The sequence below is a fragment of the Camarhynchus parvulus genome, chromosome 3 (genome assembly GCF_901933205.1).
Source record: "Camarhynchus parvulus chromosome 3, STF_HiC, whole genome shotgun sequence".
NCBI lineage: Eukaryota > Metazoa > Chordata > Aves > Passeriformes > Thraupidae > Camarhynchus > Camarhynchus parvulus.
The window spans coordinates 110,144,808-110,161,169 of NC_044573.1; positions in this window are offsets into that span (position 1 = coordinate 110,144,808).

The window sequence follows — 16,362 nt, forward strand, 5'->3', positions numbered from 1 at the left end:
ACTACAAAAAAAAAAACCTCTTGTCAGAACTGATTTTGTATCTTTGATTATATCTGAAATTTTAGCATTTTTGTATACTTGCCATGTCAACCACAGCATCCTCCACGGTTGATTTCCAGGTTCCGTTTCCTTTCTGTCTAATCCAATACATGCATTGCTCCGTGTGGATGGGCAGGGTATGGCCGTGGGGGAGCCACGTGGGTCCCCACCCCTCTCTTGTTCAGAGCTCAGTAGAAGGAAAAGCAAAGACCCCCCCCAAACCATTGGGATGGTTTCAGATCCCGTTCCGAGTTCCAGCTGCCCCAACAGAACCCAGTGAGCGATTCCCGAGTCATTCCTTTATCCTGGCGTTGCTCCGGCCACCGTGGCCGTCCAGCTCCATCCCACGGCAATGCATCGCGAGTAGGTAGGAAATCCAAACCAACCAGATAACTTTGCAATCACTGAGTTTATTGATTGATTTTTTCTTTTTTAATCTTCCCCTTTTGAACATTTTTTCAAACTAAGATGTATTTGGAATCACAGCATGGTGTTGCAATTCTTTCTATTTTTAAATACTGATACATTCTTTGTGTAAAGTCTTGTTTCTTAGCTAAGAGAATCTTAAATGTGGAGCTGAGTTCGAACCATTTTTTTCCTTGTTGTACTGTGATTCGGGAATTATTTTGATATAATCCTTTAATTTGGTAGAAGATTTCCCACGCCTTCTCCCTCCTTCCTATCACCATTTCATATTTTTTACAAAACTGAAAAAAACAAACAAACAAAGGAACAAATAATCTTTTTTTCTCTATTTAGGCTGTGTAATGTTGTGTTGTCCAGATTCTGTATAAAAATATGTATATGATGTATCTGATATTTGGCAGTGAACGGCTGCAACTTTAACCAATATAATTAACAAAGAAATGCATAATGTTGGTGTTTTAAAAAGTAAAAAAAAAAAAAAAACCTAGTTAAGATGTTTGTGTAAACTTGCATGGTTTAAAATGTACTTAGTGCATTGAGAAATGTTGTTAGGGTCCTAAGTGAAAGGCTGGTTTACTTTTTGATTCTAATGGTGATTGGTTTGTTGATCAGAATATCCCCTATACTGTATGTCTTAGTTTATTTAGCATATTGGTTTCTTTTCTTTCCTCCAGACCTAGCATAGTGTATCTATTTCTGTGTGATACTGTTCCTTAAAACCAGGTTGTGGAAACTGCGTTCCGTCCGGCCAAAACGATCTTTCGCATCACACTCGTGGTTCAGTTGCGTTCCATTTGATTTGCTGTGAAGTCCAGGTTTGACTTTCCCTTGGGATCTGATGGTGCGGAGATGCTCCAGGCCGAGCTGCGGGTGCCACTGGGACCAGGAGGATCCGAGGGTGTGGCTCCAGTGGGACACCAGCGCCAGGCCTGGCAGTCTCTGACCATGGAGGGGTTTGAGGGCAGGATTTGGTCCATCCTTAATCAATAAAGGCTGGGTTTTTCCTCTCGGCAGCATGTGTTTTATCAGGATCACCGCAGGCATGCCCTGGGATTTCTCCCAGCTCTCTAAAGGATGAATTTGGCTTTTCTGGCAGCCGTTCCATGCTGCTGAAATCACAGGGTACCGGACATCCAGCCCTTGCCACCGTGAGAAATACAATGAGCTTTCAGCACTCGCAGTAAGCTCCACGTTCCCTTCCAGAAGCACAAATTCCATGTTCCAGAGGAGCTGGCTCTGCGTCCTGCAGAGCTGATGGACATCGCGACAGTTAGGACCAAACGTCCAAGAGGCGACCACGTGGGCAAAGGTCACGGTTCGTTTTCATATCTCCTGCCCCCACCACACCTCTTCCCAGTTCTCTCCAAGCTTTGCTACTGCTGAACCACCAGAATGGGGACATTTCCAAGCTTCCATCAGGAAAAAACAAAATTTGCTATTGACCATTAATGGCTGGTGTGACTGCCCTCCCTGTGCTGGGCAATGCCGACACAGGTCTTCTTGTCTCTCAATGCCTGAAAAATCTCCGGTGGCCTTTCCCAAAACCAAGACAGAGCTAGACTTGAATATATAGAGCTATCCGACTTCTTCAAGTCCTTCACCCCAGAGGGTCTCCAAGGGCTTTTCCAGCATAACACGATCTCACTCGTGCAGCCTGTAACTTGGCAGAGCACTGTTAGCAACCTGCAGCCACCTCTGGGGTGACCCCGCCAGCTCAGGCCACTCTATGCAACAGTCTGGTGCAAGAGGTGTGGATCACACCCTTGGGGGGACTTGACAAAGGTATAACATGCACAAATCCCAGCTAAACCCATGCTGAGACCCAAGAGGACAGATAGATGCATTTAGTTTTCCTTTTCTGGGCAGTCCCTTTTCTGGCAGTCTTCTTTTCTGTCCTCACACCACAAGCAGTCCAAGTAACCTAAACTTTTCCAGTTTGCTTTCATCAGCTTTTTCCTTCCTGAAAGCTTTTTAAATATTCTTTTCACACAGGAGGATAGGGAACAAATCTTTCTTTCTCAGCTCCAGAAATAGAACTCCATACCTCTCTCTTTGCTTACCTTCCTTTTAGTCATTGACCAATTAACATCCAGTCTCCCCTGATCTCCATCACATCTTTTAAACGACAGCTGCACTCTGATTTTGCTGCTTGATGTTCTAATTGGTTTTAATCTGGACAGAAATAAACAGCCTGACACTAGGCACTGTCAGGAATCCTTGCTTGGCATGCAGATATAGGCACTGTCCTGTGGCCAAATCCTACAGCTTGATGGATGCCGGCTTTTGGCCTTGCTGCTGACTGCAAATCCTGTGATTTGTTGCAGGATTGGCTGCATCTCTGAAAAGCTGCTTGTGGTGCTCATCTCCCCAGCTTGGTAAGCTTTGCTCTTCCTTTGTTCCAGGTCCAGAGTTACCGCAGTCAAACAGTGGAAATGCCTCAGCGCTGTCTCTCTGGAGAAAGGAGGAGATCTCCTGGTTGATGTTTCGAGGCGTGGTGCTCGGTGGATCTTTCTCCCCAAAAGGAATTCAGTTGATCCCAAGTCCGAGGTCTTTATATAGAAAAGCTGGTGCTGGAATCAAGCTTTTCTTTCAAAGGCTGTAAGCTCAGCTGCTCCAGACCCCTCAGGGTTGTGGAGCATTCTCAGATGGAGAACATCAGCACTCAATCCCTTACAAGAGCTTTTCCCATCAGTTTTCTTTCTGCAGGGCTGGCCTTCTGTATCTCCAGCACATCTGGGAGAAGGAGCTGTGCCCTGCTAGGAAAAGGTTTATTCCTTGAGAAATGCCATCTAGATTTATGGACCTGTAGTGCCTCCTTGCCCTTGGCCCATCTGCTTCTTTGTGGCCCCACAGATATCAAGAGGAGTTGGCTTTTAGAGCAGCCTCCTGCAGAGTCAGTCTCCAACGGTCCATCCTCCTTCCCTGTCCCAAGGCCAGCATGAAAATGTTTCCATTTGATTAATTAAACATAGACCTGACATAAATTACCAGAATCCCACAGAAATATCTCATGGCACAGCTCTCCACCAGCTGTTCCTCTTCCAGTTGTCCTCCAAGCTTTGGTTTGCTCAACAGGAACATGTTTTGGGATAAAATAAAAATCCTCTTTAAACTATTGACCTGGATTACAAGCTGGGCACATGCTTTGCTCACCCTCACTAGAAACACATCAGAAGAATCTCTCTGTATAGACAGAATTTCCCCTTCCTGCCCTCAGAAGAACAAATGCCATTACCAGCTCTAATTTCCATTCTTGAAACCAAATTTAAAAGAAAAAAAAACCAAAACCCCTCAAGCCCTAAACCCTGAAAATATTCAGCAAAGTCAAGGTGAGGTGGGGATTTTGCAGGCCATGGCTGTGGATTTATGCAGGACTTTCCATGACTGTTTTATTTCCAACGCAATAAAGAATAACCAACTTATTGTAGCAAACCTTGTGCCAGGTGCTATCTCCCAAACCTTCTGCATGGGACAGTCTCCCTGTTTTTTCTCTGCCTCACAGCACTTTGCAGAATGTTGGAAGGGAAAACACCCCCTTTGCAGATTGCAAATAGGGAAAACCATGGTTTTTTCTTTCTTTTCCTTTCTCTTTACCTTTTTCTTCATTTTCTTTATCATAATCCTTTCCTTACTCTTTCTTTCTTTCTTTCTTTCTTTCTTTCTTTCTTTCTTTCTTTCTTTCTTTCTTTCTTTCTTTCTTTCTTTCTTTCTTTCTTTCTTTCTTTCTTTCTTTCTTTCTTTTCTTTCTTTCTTTCTTTCTTTCTTTCTTTCTTTCTTTCTTTCTTCTTTCTTTCTTTTTTCTTTTTTCTTTCTTTCTTTCTTTCTTTCTTTCTTTCTTTCTTTCTTTCTTTCTTTCTTTCTTTCTTTCTTTCCCCTTCTTTTCGCCATTCTCTTCCTCTATCTTTCTCTCTGTGTCTCTCTCTTTTATCTCTAATTTTCTCTATTTCTCTTTTCTTCTTTCTTTTATTTTTCTTCCTCTTTCTTTTTTTCAAAAATAACTTCCCCAGTCTTGCTCTCTCAACCTCTTTATTTGCCTTTCCTTCCTCCTCTTTCTTTCTTGTGAGATGAGGAGCTTCCGCTGGCAGCCACTGGAATCTGTGAAAGCAAATCCCTTTGCTCTTTCCATCATAGCTCCAAAGCTCACTTGAGGGTGTGCTTGTGAAGACCCCACAGATGTCCCTTTGGAGCAGCTTTTTGGAAGTGCTTTTCTTCATGCCCCCACTCCATACCTGACTTCCCAAATCTTCTGAATTCTCTTTTTCACTGGTCTTACGCCCAGTGTACTTTTCTGACCTTTAACAAGCCAAAAACTGGACTTCAAACAGGAAAATGAACATTATCCCAAGAGCTCCTTTGGTGTCCCTCCCCCCTTCCAGCAGACAGACACATCTATTCTTCTCCCTGGAGCAGCAGGCTGGTATCCAGGATCCCTGGATCCTTGCTGTAGTTTTTCCTCACACTTTCTCCCTCTTCTTCTCTTTCCCTTCTCTGTGTGACTCCATTTGCCCAGCCAAGGTTCAATATCTACCTCACAGGGCTGCTGTGAGACCCTCGTCTAGTGTAGGAACACCCACCATTCATGGATCAGCTCATCAGCATTCCCAAACTCTGTCTTGACACATCCGTGTTGGCAAAAACCAGGAGTTCTATTCATTCCTTTCATCTGATGCCAGAATTTGGGGCATTTGTATTGACATCCCACAGGCAAGGCTCAGTGTGAGATGTGGAGGAGATCAGATATAGGAATTCCTGCTCTTTTTCCTGAAATACATGAAATTTCCAACACAACCACGGACAATGGGGTTTAGTCCCACACTCCCAAGCCACCACCAACCACCTAATCATCTTTTCCACCACAAACCCAGCCTTTGGATTGCAAAACTCACTGAAGAATGGTGCAAGTGCATATTTTGTCTGCGTAAATGATGCCAGTGCTTTCTGTGCCACAGTCCAGGCTGTCCTACAGCACTGCAGGAGCAGCTCAGGAAATGTTTGCTGGTTGCTGTTTGACCTTTCAAAGGTCCCTTGTGCAGGGAAAAGTAATTTTAAAATAATTTCTCAGCTTTGACAGGAGTTTAGCATCCTCAGCCAACCTATCCTTGACTGTACACACTTCAGTCAATGGATTTGGGCTCCAGCAGACAAGATTTAGGACATGAATGCCAGTAACTGGTACTGGAGAGGAAAACTTTGTCACCATCTTAGCCTACCCCATAGTCAAAAAAAAAAAAAAAAAAGCTATTTTATCACAAGTTTTTTCTTAATCAGAATGAATGGTTAGCAGGGTGAAAACCATTCTCTTCAAGTGCAGAATTTCTGCTCAGAATTTCTGCCAGTTCCTTCAAGAGCTCCACTGAGGTGGACTTTTGAAAGCTGTAAGAAAATTGGATCAGGGAACAAAATGGTACAAAATAAAAGAAAAAAAAGGAAAATGCCATCTCAGGGGTGGTAAAGGAGCCCACAAAAGACCCTTCTTGTACACCATGTGAGTTTGATTCAGGGAAAACAGTAGGACAAATGACCTCCTTCCAGCCACACTGGTATGTGGAAATTCTTGGAGCAGCTTTGAGTGGGTCCCTCCCACTGGAAAGCAGCACTCAGAGAACTTCTGCTTTGTTTGCCTTTGAAAATGGAGTCACAAATTCAAAACTAGAGAAGCGGAGAGCTTTAGACAAGGTGAATCAAGTCTTCTGCACAGGGGAGTTGGACAGGAAAGAACTGTTCCATCCCTTAAGAATTTCTGTGAATTTATTCTTCCAATCCACGTGGAAACCTCAAGGCTAACAGCAAACATGAAACAAAAACATGCAAAACAATGCATATGCCAACAAAAACAGTTTGGCTATCATGGAGGGAGATTGTTTTGATCTTTCCCTGCTTGCATCCTTTTTTTTTAAATTTAATCTATAAATTATCCTGCATTTTGAAACAAAAGCTTTTCTGAAAGGAAAGTAAACAAACTGAAGGAAAATGTCACAGAAGACCTCCAAGAGCTTCAAATCACGTCATTCCTTTCCCAACGGATGTGATATTTTCCAACAGGAAAAGGCCTGAAGTTGGCATTTCCCAGGAAGTTTTAACTGTGACTCACTGGCTTCTTGTGGAGGGAGAGAAAACAATTTCCCTTCCCAAATCTTGACCATCTATCACATCTTTACAGGGTTCTTTTTACAACAGGATTCCCTTTGATATGGGAGCTTGCAGCAACATCCAGAGCACTGCAAACAGCTGGTGACACAAGATCCTTCCTCACAGGATGGCAACAACCAGGTTTCCAAGAGGATCTAGTCCCCATCAGACTGTGGAGCACCAAGAACGGCACAGGCAGCACCTTCTCAAGTCCTGCCTGCCCTTCAACCCAGCCAGGATGGGGCTGTCCCTCCTTTCTGAGGTGGCAAAATCTTCTACTGCCTTCAAACCAAGCAAACAAAGAAAATCCACCCTCTCCTTTTTGTGGTTTCACTGGCTGGCAGCAAAACAACCCAAGCCTTGAGAAGGTTAATCCAGAGGTTGGCAGGAAGATTGTCTTTAATTCCATTTTAACATAACCACGTTTCTTTTCCCCTTTTGAGTGAAACTTGAAGAGGCACGCTGAAATTGGGAAGAAGTCACCATTATCCATCAGGGGAGCCCATTCTCCCACACCCAGCCCCCAGCAGGACCCTGCCCATTGCCCAGAACGATAAGCACATGGTAGAGGTTAGAGGGACCACGACAGCCCCTGGCTGCAGTGACAAAGACAAAAAGCACACTTGAGATTAAAGCACACCTCCAAGCCTGCTCCACGATCCTGATAAAACCTGCTGCCCAGGAGGGAATTCCCCACTGCCTCTCCTCCAAGGTCCCAAGCCCACACTCACACTTCCCCCTCTGCCCCTCTCACTCTGATTTCTCATCTGAATGTCAGCCCCTCTCCCAGGCCAGGCTTACTCCAGGATATTCCACTGAGCTCAGCTCTTGCTTCACCACCAGCAAGGAAGGAGTCTGCAGAAGGTTCCTGTGTGCCAAGGGGGGATTTTCCTGGCATCATGAACACCCCTGGGAGCTGCAGTGGAGCCCAAAAATCATCAGGGCTGATCTCCAAGCCTGCATTCCCCTTTGGAGAAGAAGCTGTTTTGTTAGACCTGGCCTGGAGCTTTGCATCAGATCTGGGCATGTGCACTTGCCTCTTCCTTGTCCCATTTGTAGGCTTTGGTTTCTGAGCTGTTTTTTCGTTTTTTGCACTGTCAGGAGTTTCTTTACCAGTGTTTAATTGTTGTCAGCTGCAAAAATGTTTGTTAAGCCTCTCCACCAAGCTCTTTAAGTGAACGTCAGTGGCTGTCTTCCCTTGGACAATAATGAATGTATATATCGTAAGTGCAGACTATACAGAAAAGTGGCTAAGTCAAGGATCAGAGGGTTTTGTAAAGCCTGTTTATTTTTTTAAATAAGTTTGAGCATTTATATTTTACCACCATTTACGTGGTTTTGGGGAACCCAGATTGTGTCAAGATCTCATGCCAAAACAAGCCAAAAGTTGTTTGATTTCAACCTTTTCTTCCATGAACCATATTTTAAATGATATTTTGTCATTTTAAATGTTTTATTGAAACACGTACTGATGAAAAAAAAAGAAAAAAAAGAAACAAAATGTCATCTTGACAAAAGATTTATACATGAATCAGAAAGTATTTATTTCAATTTTGTACCTTTCCATTTTAATACATTATAATGTATTGACTCAACCGAGATAATATAAACAGTTCATTTTAATAACGTTTGCAGTGTGCTGTGTCTTCTTATTCTTTCCTTTCCACTCCACATTGAACAGAGAGATTATGAAACCAAAAGAAATATTTCAGATCCTGACAATCCTGAGGTTTTTTTAGACCAGAGCACAAGTGTGTTTGAGCAGGATGCTCCAGGAGAACCAAACAGGGACTGGATCAGACCATGGGATGAGGCCTCCTGAGAAAGCGGAGGCCCTGGGCATAAGAACAGTCCAGGGTTCCCACATGGAGCTGGAAATCCAATTGCCTGCTGCTGGGTCTGGCTGATGGGACACCCTGTGGAGTCCCCAGACAGGGAATGGCACCACCATCACCCCACATGTCCCATTTCCACCCTCTGGCAGCGGTGTGGTCCCTGCACTGAGATCCCAACTGAGCCACTCCCATAGAGACTGTGTGTGACACCTCTCCTGGCCCTCCTCATCCCCACTCACTCAATCCCTGAGGATTCACCCTTTCCTCCACCCAGTTCAGTGCCTATTCCTGATTTTCTTCATTCACCTCCTTTGTCCCCAGCTGTTCCTCCAGCCCCTGCCCAGGGAGGGGCACAAACCCCTCACACACACAGGGGGACACATCTCTACTGCTCCCCATGAGCTGTGCTTTGGCTCCTCTGCTTTGTCCTGGGGAAATCCCAGACACCAGCACACACTGGGAGAGGAACTCACTGAGGGCAGCCCTGGCAGAAGGATTTGGGGGTGCTGGTGGGTGAGGGCAGGACATGACCCATCCCTGAAACCCCCCATGTCCTGGGGAGCAGAGGAGGGGGGATTCTGCCCTTCTGCCCAGCTCAGGTGAGACCCCACCTGCAGAGCTGCCTCCAGATCTAGGATCCAACAGCAGGAGGACGTGGAGCTGCTGGAAAGAGTCCAGAGGAGGCCACAGAGATGCTCCAAGGGCTGGAGCCCCTCTGCTCTGGAGCCAGGCTGGGAGAGCTGGGGGTGTTCACCTGGAGAGGAGAAGGATCCAGGGCAACTCCACTGTGGTAATTAAAAGGAGCTGGTAAAAAAAGAGGAAGAACAATTTGCTACAAAGACAGATAGTGATTGGACAAGCAGGAATGATTGTAAACTAAAAGAGGAGAGATTTAGATTAGATGGGATATTGGGAAGGAATTCTTCCCTGTGAGGGTGGGGAGGCCCTGGCACAGGGTGCCCAGAGAAGCTGTGGCTGCCCCTGGATCCCTGGAAGTGTCCAAGACCAGGCTGGAGGTTGGACAGAGCTTGGGGCAAGCTGGGATAGTGGAAGGCGTCACTGCCCCTGGTGGAACAAGATGATCTTTAGAGTTCCTTCCAAAGCAAACCATTCCTTGATTTTCTGCTCCAGTTTTCCAGCCTCAGTTTGTGCCTTCTGTTGGGTCCCTCTCCCAGCCCATTCCTGAACCCAAATACATATTGGATGATAACTGAGCCCTCAATCCATCACTCCATAGGGAAAACCCACGTATTAAGCAGTCTGTGCAAGCTGTCCTCCCTCACACCTGGGTCTGCCATATCCTGGTAACTCTTGTCCATGGGCACCCAGAACATGCTGCTTGTGAGGACAGGAACCTGCTGGTGAGGTGCTGGAGGCTGGTATCATGTGAAGAGCAAATCCCTTTGTGACCACGAGGGAAATGCTGATTCCATCCTGGGATCTGAAGCACCTCTGGCCAGGTCCATGCCCCCAAAACTCCAGAGGAGGGGAGGGGTCACATCCAAACCACCTATGGGGAATGGTCTGTTCTAACTCCTAAGGCAATTCCAAGGATTATTTGGGACATTTCCAGGTGACCTGGTCCAAAACTGCTCAGGAGTGTGCTTGGAAACCAGCATTTGTTTAATTTTTTCTATAGATACAAGTAGTGAGGACCAAAGCACACAGCAACAAGGGAGGGCAGACATTCATTGCAGAGCCCCACTGGGTGCTGATTTCTAGCGCCAGTTTTTGGGTGTTTTCAGGAAAAACAGATCATATTTTCCATGGCTGAAGTACAAAGCTGTTCCCCTCAATAAACTGCTGTTCTCTTCCCTCTCATGGGGGTTTTTGTGGCAGTGGAAATATGGACCCAAAATTGCTCCACCCCTATATTTCAAAGCAGAATGAATGCCTGGTACAGACTCCAGGAAATTTTCCCTCAAATTTGCCAGTTTGGTACCAGTTCCATTGTAAAATATCTGATCCTGGGAGGTGATTGGGAAAAAGGACTGCTGGTACAGTGATGTCCCGAAATCTAGGGGATTTTCTCCAAAAGTTATCAGCTTCATCTTCAAGAACTCCCTAAAAGAACTTTTTGTACCACAACTCTCCCAGCTTGCTGCAGGCAGGACCCCATGGCTGTGAAAGTTCAGTATTTCATTGCATATCAAAGAATACAGAGTAGGAAAAGAGGTGTTTCATACACAACAAGAGCTCAAACCAAACATCTTTGTGCTTCCCAAAGGCTCTGGGGAGGATCTGGATTTCAGGACACACCAAAGCTTGGTTGGAAGGTAGGGCTGGGAGATACTGAATGGGAAAGGAAGGAGGAAGGGCTGGGAGGCTGTGCAGCCTTAATGTCACACCTGAGAGCCATCAGAGAAGAGAGTTCATGGGTTACGGAGAGAAGAAAACCAGGTGAGCGTGGGCACTCACTGCACACAGTGTCCTTTATTCTGACTCGAATTTCCCCCTCTGGGGATGTCACAACAAACACAGGCTGGGGCAGAGTGGTTGGAAAGCTGGAAAAGGCCCTGGAGGTGCTGCTGACAGGAGCCAGGTGTGCCCAGGTGGGCAAGAGGCCAAAGGCACCCGGGCTGTGCCAGCTCTGGGGTGGCAGCAGGAGCAGGGCAGTGCTGTCCCCTGTGCTGGCACTGCTGGGGCACCTCCAGCCCTGGGGGCAGCTCTGGGACCCTCACGGCAAGGAAAACAAGGGGCTGGAGCCTGTGCAGGGAAGGCAATGGAGCTGAGGAAGGATCTGGATCACCAGTAGTAGCTGAAGGATCAGCCCTGAAATTAACAATTCTTACCCCTCCATGCCCTTGACTCCCCAGGTGTGTCAGGAGTGGTGAGATTCCTGCACTTTTCCACATAAAATGGCAACTCTGGACCACAAACATATCCAAATGCTCTTTCAATGAGGTCTTTGAGGCTGGGACATGGAGGAAAAGGGAGAGAAGAGGAGTAGGACACAGCGATGAGGCTGAAGAGGTCCTGGGATGGTGGGAGAAGCTGAGAAGGAACCTGAGGGAAGACAGAAACAGCCAGGAACTCCTTAAGGGTGGGAAGGGAGGCAGAAATAAATGCCAAGGGAAGAATTCCAAGGGATTTTGACCAGCACCAGGACCAGAGCAGAGCAGCAATCCTGGAAAAAACATCTTTCACCTATTTGAGGGAGGACAAAACAAGTGAAGAAATTACTTCACACAGCAATTACTTCTCTCCTTCTAACACCCATCCCAGGACAGCCTTCTGACAAAACAGGCTCCCTGTTCCCTTCCATCAGTCTGCCAGCTTCCATTTTAGCACTTTCCCTAACAATTTTCCCTGGTTTGCTGCTAACAAATAATTTCTGGAAAGGACAACTGCAGCTCAGAGCACAACCTGGCTGGTTTTTGTGCTGTCCCTCACCTGCCTGAGGAGAGAACTCCTGCCCTGTTACAGCACAAGGTAGGTAGCAGCTGCCTCCACCTAGAGCAGATATTCAGTGGGAATTTCCTGGAAAATTTCCCAGTCTTTGGTTCTGTAGGAAAACTCATGGAGTGGGTCAGCATGGCCACACCCAAACTGCATGCTGGGATTAGAAAACAAAATACGCAGAACAAACAAATGGGTTGAAAAGGAGCAAGAAATGGGTTGAAAAGATGTGTGGGGTGAGACAGCAGGAGCAGCTTTCTCCTGGCTGGATAAAAGGGCACTGGGAAGGTTCTGTGGGTGGGAGCTGAGCACTCCCAAGTGGAGGTGAAGAAGGGGTTGGATATGATTCAGCAGGACTGGTGTGGGTGGCACTGTCCTGCCCTGTGGCAGCAGTAAAAGGGGACACTGCTCCAGGGTTTGTTAGGGGTACCCCTCAATAGATTAAGTTGATTTTTCCAATTCTCTGCCTACATTTTACAAAACCTCTGGCCTTACAAAAACCTCTGACCACGTGTGCATGTGCATCTCACCTGTTTGTGAATCTCTCTCTCCCTAGAACGAGCCAGGACGTGAGCACTGCAGTAAAGTGGAGATTTTCTTCCCAAGCTGAGTACTTTCCCAAGAGCTCCAGAGAACCTTAAACAAACAATGGTATTTACAGGCACTGGTAGTGCTGCTGCTTCCTTTAGCTGTGGATTTGGAAGTGTCTGTGGGATAAGTGTGCCACAATAAATTCCCTGCCTCGTTGACTCCACGATGGGTGAGCAAAGGAAAGCTCCAGCTCAGCTCCTGCTTTACAGGGAACAATTCCTTCCCAATGTCCCACCTATCCCTGCCCTCTGGCTGTGGGAAGGCATTCCCTGGGTCCTGTCCGTCCATCCTTTGTCCCAAGTCCCTCTCCAGCTTCTTGGAGTCCCTTTAGGCTCTGGAAGGAGTTTTGAGGTCTCTCTGAACGTTTCTCTTCTCCATTATGAACAGTTCCAGCTCTCTCAGCATCATTCCTTGGTGCTTGTGATGCTTCCATGGGCTTCATGAGGGAATCCTGTTCTTCCAGTGTGTGGAAAAGGTAAGGACAGGGACCTGGACTGGCTGTGAATGACAGTGATGTCCCCAGACCTGGCATTCCCCAGTCACTGTCAATGGGGAGCTCACAGCACAAAGTGTAGATGAGAGACAAGAAAACCAATGTGTAATTAAAGAGCTAATGAGCCCATCTTGGCTATTTTTAGTGCTCTTTTATTTTCCAGTGGTTGCTCAAACAGCCCCTAAAATGACAGTACTGGGTCAGCCTTGAAAGTGCAGCTCCACTTTGAAAAGTGAGCGATGTCCTTGTGGGTTTCCCTCTTTATTTCTGTTCAAAAGCCCTAAATCTAATTTGCTGTGTTTACAAAGCTGAGCCCTGCTGGGACTGTGAGCAGTGCTGGTTCTGAAACCTTCAGAAGGAGCCTCCATCCTGCCACAAGAACATCCCAGACAACCAGGGCTAATGAATAAAAGGGGCTGGAAATTGGCTGCATTAAAACCCTTTTAAACCCATTGCAGGTCTATTGGCTTTCTTTCACTGCTGACCTCTGTTTGCTGCTCCTGGATCCTGACAAGTCTTCAGCACACAATTCCTTATGAATAATATATCAAACACGCTCTGCTGGGCCTGGCATTTCCTCCTCCTTGTGGAAAGCAATGAACTTTCCTTGCAACTGTTTGCAAATTAAAAAAAAAAAGAGAAAGATATCTGGGGCAGGGATGGTTTGTTTAATTTTACCAGTTTCTTCCTGCTATTTTTTGTGGGTCCTGTTGAAACGAGCCATTGGCATTGTTTTTGTGCTGCTCAATATTTCTTTTTGTGACCAGAGGAGTGATTCCTGTCTCTACAAAAGTGCCATTTTCTTCTTATCTCGCGTGTGTGGTAAATAACACTCAAACCCCTGGCAAAAAATGTCTTGTGCAAATGAAATTTGCTGCCTAGTTGCTTCCCAGAAAAAGAACACAATGGTGGTGGGAAGGGATTAATTTTGAAATCTGAACCAGCATCTGCAGGAAATCCTTTTTTCTCCCCCCTTCTTTTCCCATCTCAGTTAGAGCAAAGCGAGTGCTTCATGGGATTAAATGGGACACTTTATTTTGCAGAGTGAGCTGCACTTTACAGAGGAGCAATTACCACAGGGCTGGTTTTGTGGTTAAGCCATTGCATCAGGCCAGAGGGAAGATGCCTTCTCAGAGGGCCTCCTGAATTAACTCATAAAGTGATAAAATCTGGAGAACTGCAGGAGCCTTTGGGCAGCCACTCCATGCCCTATTCTGTGCTCAGGTGAAACAGTCCATCCATGACAAATGTGACCATCAAAAAAGACACTCCCAGCATCCCTTGGCCATTCCCAGGTGTTCTGTACCCTGCCTGTTCTCCAGCATGCTCAGTTATGTTGGATCCTGCTTTTCCAGGTGCCAGTGCACAAGGAAACCAATCCATCCCTAGCAGCTTGCGCTGCTGGAGCTCCTGTGTGTCTCAAGGCCTCTAGCTGGTCAGAGTGACTCCGAGAAATGTTAGAAAGTCTCTTTTCCCAGCCTGGTGCTTGAAGACGGAGTCAGAGCTCTTCATTTCTCAGTCTCAAGGTTGTTTATTGTTCCTTATCTATAAAATTCTTTCTCCTGTCCAGTTGAGGTCTGTTGAGCAAGACAGTCCAGGCACTCTGCCTGCCCCCGGGGCAGTGTTATGTCTTTATACTAAAAACTATGTGTACAATGTTTACAATAACTTCCCAATACCCATCACCTATGTTAGACAGTGAGCTTCTACTCTAAACCAATCTAAAAGTGCCAACATCACAGCAGAAGAAGAAGAAAGGCTGGACATGCCCAGATCCCTCCATCTTGCCCCCTGAACCCCCATTCTAAAACAAACCCAAAATCTACTTTTTCACCTTGTGATAAATTCACTATCATTCTACTTAATTTGTCGTGGCTTGCAGATCTTCATCTAAGGCTGGTAACTTGCTCCACGGGTCATAATCAAAACCACAGGTGTCTTGGGCTCTGTGCCAGGGTCTCTGAGCCCCCTGGAAGGGGTCTTGGCTGCTCAGCACAGCCAGAGGGATGTCCTGGGTTCCAACACCTGTGTGCTTTTCATTTCTTGACCAAAGAAGCCCAGTTCATCCAAGCTCTCCCTCAGACCATCTTTTTCAATCATCTGCTTGTGTCCCTTCCTCTCCTGTCTGCTCCATCCCTGGCTCATCCCTGATTTCCTGAAGTGCAGTGGCCAGATATGGGCACGTTGTTACAGCTGTGGGGCTTTTCCATCTCCAAGACTGGGAGCAATTATCCTCTTCCATCACAGGTAATGAGTGCAGAAATGAATTTGTTCTTTCAAACCAGTTTTTTACAGAATGTTCTCATTTCACTTGTTTTTTTCAAGCTTTGCTCCTTCCTCCTTTTTTATTTCCCCCCAGTGTTGGTGCCTCTTGGTCATTCTCACTTTCCCAACTTGGCTGGTGCCCACATGAAAAGTTTTGCTCCCTTTTGACCCTTAGTCACCAAAACTAGCATCATGGTCAGAGACAAAAATTGGGTTGGTTTGTGGAGGATTGTCCCCAGTGAATTATTCAGGTGTTTTTTCATCACTCTGCAGTCCTCCAGAGCAAAAATATTGAACCATTTATGGAAGAACTTCTGCAGGACTTTCCCAGGGACTGGAGGCAAAGTGGCTCCTCCACGATTCCCCGAACTCCACCACCCTTCCTCCCAGTATGATCATTACTGATTCAAAGGCTGTTACGTGACAGTTCTCAAAATTTCCAGGCTGACCTTTCCCTGGGCCACAAACCTCCAAGTGGATCCATCAATTTTCTTCCTACTGCCAAACCCTCACCATTAAATTCACTCCAGATTTCACTGTAAAAACTGAAAACAAGAAACCTGCAAAGCCTTCAGTCTCCTGTCAGTGCTTCTTATGGGCTTTTCACCTCCTCACCTACATCAAGGTGAGACCAAGGCCAGGTTGGGCTTGGAGCAACCTGGGATAGTGGAAGGTGTCTCTGCCCATGGCAGGGTGTGGAACAGGATGAGCTTTAAGATCCCTTCCAATCCAAACCACCCCATGTTTGCATGATCCCATAAAGCCCAGGCTGATGAAGCAACAAAAGCAATAAGAATATAAACACACTGCGCTCATGGAATTGAAGGAAAATCATCAGAATTCCTCTCTGCTGCTGCTTTCACCACTCTCCCTCCAGCGTTCCCAGCCAGCCACTGCCGAGCTCTGTGCTGGCAGCACTTCCAGGAACAGTACCCCCTCTCCCTGAGCCTGTTTGTGCTCCTCAGCGCCCCAGTAGCTGTTCTTTGAACCCCTCGTGTCTCCTGGCTGCGGGCACTCGTTGTGACATCCTTTGCTCCGTGGGTCACACGTTGTTAATCTCCTGCTCCCTGCCTGGCGCTTGATGGGCGGCTTCTCCCACCAGAGCTCACCTCTAATCCGTGTGCTCCCTCGAATCAGTGTCCGAAATCAAAGCTGTCTTGTCGTTTTAAGGTCTCCAGGCAGTCC